This window comes from Schistocerca americana, chromosome 2 (assembly GCF_021461395.2).
Source record: "Schistocerca americana isolate TAMUIC-IGC-003095 chromosome 2, iqSchAmer2.1, whole genome shotgun sequence".
Classification (NCBI taxonomy): domain Eukaryota; kingdom Metazoa; phylum Arthropoda; class Insecta; order Orthoptera; family Acrididae; genus Schistocerca; species Schistocerca americana.
In genome coordinates, this window is record NC_060120.1 from 655354467 (window position 1) to 655363899 (window position 9433).

Here is a 9433-nt window from a genome sequence, read left to right on the forward strand (position 1 = left end):
AGAAGTTGTAGAAAGTTTTGAAGATAGTAGTGTTATCAATGATGATGGAGAGGCTGATGATGAGCAACCTCAACAATCATTTGTGGAGGAAATCGAAAGCAATGAAAACAATACTCGTCATAGAAAATGCCGCTGCCCAGATGAAGTTGAACTAAAAATGTTGAAAGCCTTGGAACAACCAACACAAAGTGCCCAAGAGTTGTTCTTCCAAGGACTTCTACCCCACCTAAACAAATTTGATGATAGTGAGTTATCGAATTTAAAGTTTATGGCAATTTTTCTAACCCAAATTCAGAATTATCTGATACAGTCCATACAGTTCCTACTATAAAGCAGGAAATTATGGATGTTCCTTTTGTAACGGTCATGGTTGATCAAACTTCAGATGTGATGCATAAAGCACAGTTTTCTATTATTCCACATTATGTATATAAAGTACAGACAAAGGAAAGATTGTTGGTGTGATGTGGTGTAAATAGTGACAAATACGTTCAGGCTATTTCTATACTTATGTAGCACTTCTTAATCACGATTCGAATTTAATGAAAAATTGATTGCTCAAATGTTTGACATAATAGTGACTATGGTGGGAAATCTGTATGGGGTTTAAGCAAAAACTCTAAGTCACATTTTCTGAAGCCATATTTTTTCAGTGTTGAGCACATGTACTAAATCTCTTTTTGTCTCGAAGTACTAGCCAAATAGTGAAGTGCAAAATACACTGCTGGAAAAAAATGCAATGCGCGTTAAATACAATGTCATTTTATAAAGAAGTGATGTGACAGGTAGTTCATCATTGTAGCACTATATGGTAACAAATTCCGACCAAATGAAAAATATTTGCCTGAGAAAATGGTGCCTAAACAGTCGCATCAATATACAATCTAAAATTCTTCTCCCTTTCAAATGACCATAAAGATTCCAAATGGTATTCTGCAACAAACATCTTGTGTCTTCCGTTACAAATCAGAGATGGGTCTTGCAGGCCGTAGAAAACACGTAAGTTCCCACTTCATCAAGTCCCATGCATATTCAGTTGGCGAGAGGACTGATGATCTTACGGGCTGTGGTAGTTGTACACCATAAACAGAATGTTGTGTAACAGTTTCTGTATGTAGACATGCATTATCGTGCTCGAAAAGCACATCAGCTTCCTGTCAAAGAAATGGCAGTAGTATAATAATAACAGCCTGTGAAATGTAACAGGCTCCGGTTACTTGATCCTGTGAAAACACCAAATGTTGCCACCAAGCTGTAACTGATGGCCACGCACAGCATGAAGCCTTGTTTAGGAACTAAGTGTTGTGGACGAATGTGTTCTAGAACAGGCAGATCATCAGGTCTACGCCATGCACTTGTACATCCACTACTCATAACTGATGACAATAGTGTGTCAGTCCACTGTCCACTCGACTCTTTCATGACACACGAGTAGTCATCCTAGTTGGGGTAGCCTGGCCAGAGGCGCAAGTGATCTTAGTCCAGCTGCAAGCAGACAGTTCCCAAGAGCCCATGGCGACACAGCAGGTGCTACATGTGCCTGGATTTTGTCACTGGATGACGCTTTGTTAGCCACTGCTGCTCGCATAATGCATAGTGTTTGACATGCACCTGTAGTGTGTGGAAGTCCAGATCTTGAGCTATGGGTGAAGGTACGTTCCGCAGATCACTGCTAAATGCGGCGACAAGCCACTGATGCAGTGTGCAGCAATCCATCGACATATCCATCCAGATTCCTGCAGGCCCACAGTGTGACTGTGCTCAAATGGCTGAAGCTGTTCATTAGGAATACATGCTTTTGACTGGGCATAGTTGTACCCTAGAATGAATGCTACAAACACTGTTCACCTCTAAATGCAGTAGTTACTCCTGCAGAGTCGAAACAGGGTGTTCACAGGTTGGCCTCCTGAGCGTCATCTGTTTGCAGATGACTATGACAAGTGAATAATTAACACTAGCCCTCAGTATGCACATATTACATCCAGCTGCTAGTGAACAAGGTCCATGGAGGGTGCTGCAATTTTTCTGACAAATTATGCTTTAGTTCACTTAATGCACCTGCACCTTATTTTTCAAGAACTTACAAATATGTTAAATTTTTCGATAAATATTTGTAACATCATCTTCCACATGTCTGTCCAACATCATCTCACACACATCTGTCCAGTGTGATAAAATTATTCATCAATATTGGTAAATACTGTGTGCAGAGCCAGATGTTTTTAGTGCAATGCTAGAAAATCCTCGAGAAATTAATTCAGATGTTTTAGCATCAATTAATGGCTTTTTGGCATTTATTGAAGGTTTCACATTTGTTTTTCTCTTGAACACATTTGACTAAATATTTAGCTTTGCCAATGTGTTGCGCAGCATCCTACATAACCAAGTAAACAATATTTTGTACTGTGAACAAAAAATCCAAGAAACTCACTGCCTCGTAGCTATACTCTGTGACAAGTGAGAACAATATTTTAAGAAACCATGTCTCCTGCAAGAGAACCCTCAAAGAGGAAAAGTATCAACTGCAAACACATCTATTGAGAACTGTCTGATAACATTGATATCTACTTGGGTTTAAGGTTTCAAGATTATTCTAAACTGAAATTTTTAAATTTATTCTCGCATGAAAACTATGGACGATATTCCAACCAGTCCTCTGGGAGCAGCTTCCAAAGTCTCTTAGATGCATATCGAAAATTATTTGATGACATTCTATTTGAAAAAAAAAGAGCTGACTGTAGTGTACTGTAATGAATTGTTTAGAAATAAAGCCATGAGCGAACTTGCAAAATTACTGATCTCTAATTCAAAGCTAAATGCCAGTTTTCAACATTTTAATTTTTAGTGTCATTACCATATACAATCCCTGTGAGTACATCTTCAGTAGGAAGGTCAATTTCAGTGCTGAATAGAATCAAAAGCTGCATTAAGAATTCTGCTGCATAAGAGAGAGTATCTTAGCTTGGAATTATTTCAGTTGAAGCTCACCCAGTAGAAGAATTCAGGAAGAACGACTATTTCTTTGAGTAAGTCATCGCAAAATTTGCTTCCTAGGAGATAAGAACGGAAATTCAATTTCGTTGATCTTGCAGAGGTGATGTACCAAAGAGTCAGGGGTGAGTTTGAAGCCAAAAACAAGCTTTTTCTATTAATGTCGGTTTGTAGGATTATACATTACCATTAGGTCTAACTATTTCATTATCTGTGCTTTTAATGTAAACTGTTACCAGTTGTGATTTCGAACTTTAACATTTATTCTTTTAATTTAAAATATTACCAGTTGTGAGTGTTATCAAGACGAGCCTGGCCCTTGATTTGCTATTGTTTACTTAAAATTATAAAAATTATAATTACATTGTTAATTGATTACTGATTTATTATAATATTTAGTGCTTTACTGTCTGAATGATCACTGCTCACCACTGAAGTTAGTTCCATTAAAGTTTAGCAACAAGCATCTTTCATTTCACTGGAAGTATTTTAGAGAACTGCTGCTTGTCTATAACATCAACTGTTTACACAACGTCAATACAACCTGTTCAAACATATGATTAAATATTGATGAAATGTGAATACTATGTAAATTGAAGTTCGAGGGGAGAGAAAACAAAGGAAAGGAAAGGGGCTAATATGATGGACATGTCTGAAAGAACACACAACACACATTCATATCACAGAAATGTAAATAATTCAATTATTCTTTTTTAATGAACAACTTAACTCTGTACTTTTTCTATTACTATGTCAATAAGGCCATAAAATCATTTTGAAGTATCGATGACGAGGTCATTAGAGACAGAGCTGGCTTGAAAGAACATGAGGAATAATACAGACTGTGCCCTTTTAAAAGCAAATCTCCTGACATTCGCCTTAATCAGTTAGGGAAATCATCAATGTTGTGAATGAGCCTTCACATGTTAAGTAATATTGTCGAGGCATCTATACATTTACCATTTGAGGGTGCATACTGATGTATTGTCAATATCAGAAAACTGACGAGCAGTACTGGTGGCACCAAAGACTGTATATTCACAGTACTGTCAATATACTCTGAGCATGTGAGGTCGAGTAGTGACGATTTGACGATATTCGTCTCTAGGATGATGACAGAGTTTCATGAAACAATCACACATTAGTGTGCACTGTTATGTTTCCAGTTCATATTTGTGCATATTGTAACACATTCGTTCTTCCCTCTCGTGTTTTACATAAATTTGACTAATTATCGTTTTCATGTTAAACAAAATAAAACACATTGGTGTGCTATGAGAGAAAATAACGACAGCTCAAACTCTAATCAACAATGCACCACATGTAAACTGCATATATCAGGAAGCTTTAGTTTGACAGGGGGGCTGGTTCTAATGCCTAGCAGACGTGCCTTTTTGGCTCTGTGTGTTCAAAGTCCAATTTCATCATCCACATTATCAAACTTAATTGATCTTACCTATAGTCTGACAGCGCGCACCACCCCAGCATATGAATTCTGAGAGTGGATGATCTATGTAAATAAAGGACTATAAATAAGTCACAAAAAATCTGGCGAAAGCTTAATATACTGCTGTGGACCAGTGTCCAATTTCTTAGGTGTTCATTCTTTTCAGCAATTGCAGAAAGTTCAAGAGGCTTTGATCAGATTTGAGAGTGTTCTTGTGAATGTAACTTTTAGCTCTCAGCCCGACATTTCTGATGCACAAGAGAAAGTTACTCGCATCAGAATGCACAAGAATAATCTCTCACAATTCTACTCTGGTTAAAATCAGTATCTCGCTCCCAGGTCTTGCTACCTTACCACCAGGATAGTTTAGGAAGCTGGTACTTTCCCAACAAACACAAAATAACTGACTTCTCTCAAAAATATTGCGATAGTAAAGACATTTAACATATCTACATGCACTGTAGTAATGTCATCCCAACTAGCAAAGACTTTGCAGACTGTCTGACTTCGTCTAAATCTGAAAATTTGTCACCAATCAAACATACTTCTAATCACTGATCAGAGACACTTCCTAGAAGACTTGACCGACAAATACATTATTTATGCAACATGCGGAAAGACAAAGTGTATTTTGTCATAACTCTAGAGCTGCCTCACACAACATGTCCTCACACTCCAGGCTCGGGCAATGTTCTTCTGAACAATAGCGCGGCCTCCCTACTGCTATCCGACTGGATCAAAAACTATGTCACACCATCACCTTTAAGAATTGTTGATGTTTTGATATTAGAATACCTTCTGTCAATAGCTCCAAGTGACACGTCTGCAGAATGATATCTACCAGAATTTTACCTCTCTTATCACAATTCGTAATTTTCAAATTTCTGATCACTATGGGACTTAACATCTATGGTCATCAGTCCCCTAGAACTTAGAACTTCTTAAACCTAACTAACCTAAGGACATCACACACATCCATGCCCGAGGCAGGATTCGAACCTGCGACCATAGCAGTCGCGCGGCTCCGGACTGAGCGCCTAGAACCGCTAGACCACCGCGGCTGGCAATTCGTAATTTTATCCAGCCCTACTTTTCCTCTGACTTTCTACATCACTTTGGTTACTTCCACCCATTTGGAAAGAAGTGTGTCTGCTACAACAAACTTCACAGTATTGTTGCTTAGGACACAGTTCATATCCTCCAGCACAAACTAGGCAGTATTCTTGTGTGTAATCATCCGACAGCCTTTGCAACTTTCCAGATACTATGGCTTCATCCACACCTCAACGACTTACTTTATCTCAGCCAACACTGCTCCAGTCTTCAACAATGGTGGAGCCCACTAGTTACTGACACTCATGAATTTAGATCGATCAACTGAATTAAAACTGGAATATATCGTGACTTGTTACCCGTATCAAGTTGCAATTTTCATCCCAATTATTCTAATAAAATTTTCTATACTCCCAGAAATTCTTACACTTTCTCAGTTCTTCCTTTCATTGATTTAGTTTATCCATCATGGATGAGGAGTGAAATGAGTGTAGACTGTGTACTGCCATGTCTCAAATTCATACCTCAGATTCAACTTTTCGAGTAGGCTTTGAATAGGTCAGTGTTGGCATGGTAACTGAGTTTGCTACTTTAGGATGGTCATTGGAAGAATCACTATGGATTTGGTCTATTTAATACTGTGAAAACACAATATTTTTTTGTTAAATTACACAGGTGTAGAAAAATGCTTCTTCTTCGAAAACTATTATATATATATATATATATATATATATATATATATATATATATATATATATATATATGTGTGTGTGTGTGTGTGTGTGTGTGTGTGTGTTCTTTAGCTGTCAGGGGGACATCTATCAGCATGATTGCTTTCATTGTAGCTTTGTTTTTTATGAAGATATGAACAGCAGTATGACTTTAAAAATACACACACACACACACACACACACACACATATATATATATCATACCTTCGAAGAGGAAGCATTTTTCTACACTTGTGTAATTTTGTTACTGTGAAAACTAACAATCACTGATCAGAGACACTTCCTACAAGACTTGACTGACAAATACATTATTTATGTAATATGTGCAAAGACAAAGTGTATTTTGTCATAACTCTGGAGCTGCCTCCCACAACATGTCCTCACACTCCAGGGTCCAGCAATGTTCTTCTGAACAATAGCGCGGCCTCCCCACTGCTGTCTGACTGGAGCAAAAATGATGTCACACCATCACCTTTAAGAATTGTTGGTGTTTTGATATTTACTGTTTCCAGTGTTGCCTGCTGAAGAGAATCACAAGCAAGCATGATATGTTCCTACATGTCCTCTGGAGTTGTTGGAATATCATGATAGATAGTGTCTTTAATGCATCCCCAAAGAAAAAAGTCCAGAGGATTTAAAGCAGGAGACCAAGCAGGCCAAGGAACTGTTCTTCCTCGACCAATCCATCTGGCAGGATACCTTCAGTTCAGAACACGATGTACACACAAGGCATTATGTGCTGGACATCCATTGTGTTGATACCACATAAGCATTCTGGTTCTTAGCGGCACTTCATCCAGAAGAGGAGGAAGAATTCGCCTGAGAAAGTTGGCATATGCTGTGTTGTTCAGACTACTATTGATGAAATAAGGGCCAATAATTGTAGTACCAAGCATCCCAAACCAGACGTTAAATCTCCACTGACGTTGATGTTCCACCTGTCTAAGCCATCGTGGGTTGTCGCTGGACCAATAATGCATGTTCCTTGTATTTACCTGTCCTTTGTTTGAGAATGAACATTCATCGGTAAATTGCCTGTCCTTTGTTTGAGAAGGAACATTCATCGGTAAATAGACCATCGGAGGAGAAGTTCAGGTTGGCGAGGATTTGCTGCTGTGCCCACTGACAGAACTGTACATTTACTTGATTGCCAATTGCAGTATATTTTCAAAAGTGATGTAATTACTTTTGGTACCAACTTCCATTGACACTGATGCATTAGCTTCAGAGAAAATTGAACCTAAGGAAAAAACTTCATACTTTCATGAAAATTGATATGAAGTTTTTGATATGATTTGTTCACCCTACATTCAATGTTAATACTCAACAGGTTCATACCTCTCATCGTTGTAGCTTTTTATCCTCCAGTTTACGTTTGGAAGCCCTTTTTTGAATTCTGGCCTTTTTTGTCATGTGCAGGGTACTTTTCTCAGCATCTTCCACCCTCAGCTGGTCAACTGAAACAATCCCATTCTTTATATTCACCTCAGCTTCTATGCCCAATCAAACTCTTTCATCCTAATAACTGACACATCACTGAAATCGGAAACTGTATCCATGACACCAGTTTGTAAGGTTTGGACGGCCAGAAATGCTGTTTTAAGCAAGCTTTCCCACACAGTTATTGAAATTTTCGTTGGGATTATGAATCCTCCATAGTTACAAATTTCAAAAATGATTTTACTAGTGACATCTCTATATATAGGTTTTATAACTTCTGCTATTGATACTGGTTTTCTTAATCAGATACACTAGCTGTCGATAAGCCATGACACAAGGCCCTTTAGACAGAAAGAATGACAGGGTGTTCATCTGTAGCAACCCTGTGAAAGGTGACCACATGGGTTTCCTCTTTTCTTCTATATTGCTAGTATTTCTCTGTATTATTCTGGTCATCCTTACAATCTACATATATTAAATACAACTATAAACGCAATAAGATTCTTTCTTGAAATCAAGTGTCTCCTCCAAATCACTATGACAAGTAAAATATAAACAGCAGGCTGAACTGACATTCATTCCCTACAATCGCTTAGCACTAGGATGACCAAATCCAAAAGCAGTGGTAAAAGAACAAATGAAGTAAAAATAGAGAAAGTCTGCTGCAGACAGTATAAACACAGCGTAATTGACAACAGTCAAAAGGGAATGTGTTGCTGTTTAGAAAACGCTCTCTCTCTTTACTACCAATATACAACAATCATACAAAACCCATACATATTCTTGTTCAGAAAAGACTGGGGTATAACAAGAACGATTTTTAAAAAATCTGTAATTTCGACAGATTTTCACTACCTGTCTGAACACGAGTACAGTGCCTCCAGTTGTGTCCGCAAATGCAACTAAAGATGATGCCACTCTAATGGCGTCACAAATGTTACACTTCTGTTACCTAGGTAGCTACATAGTTCATTTTTCTGGTTCTCTTATGGAAATGATGTGGAACGAATGAGTTTAAGGGCAATTCACACTGGCCTTCACGTCACATAACCATTCATGCAGGCTGTCAACAAACCATCGCGTCACGTCAAAGTTTCTCGAGAAAAAGTTTTGACAATGGTGTTGTGTGCTAATACCTGAAGTTAACCTATTTTAGATGTACTCACTAATCTAACATTAGTTAATTTTGTGCTTTTGTCTCTTCTTACTCTTTATTTTGTTATTCTGATTTGTTTTCATGGCAAATTGCAAATTCTCCATAATGACTTGGATATTTTTTCTGTTGAGTGTTCTTCCACAAGCGAGGCCAGATATATGAAAGCGAAAAATTATGTAGTTTGTACAGTAATAGACTGGAACTGACAATAGCACTGCATATAAATACATAAGTTTATGAAGCTGTTTCCATTACATTACATTTCAATTAAAAAAAACCAGTTCTGATGGAGAAAAAAATACAGTTGTTTATGGATTGGCTCATTTTATTCCCTTATAAATAGGGTCTGAGCTGTCTGAATGTGTATACTTTCAGTAGCAAATAAATCTCTAAGTTTTGAAATGTTGTTTCCCTTCTCAGTACTTTACCACAGAAAGTTGATCGAGAAGATACGTTAGATAGATTGCTTTGGCCATTAATAAACTTTTTCATTCTTAGTTCCTCAATTTCGATACTATACCTCGACTTTTTGTTTCACAGATGGTGTATCATACTCTCACTTTCACCATACAGTATTGCACTAAGCGAAATGACGTGGCACGACAGGCAGTGCAA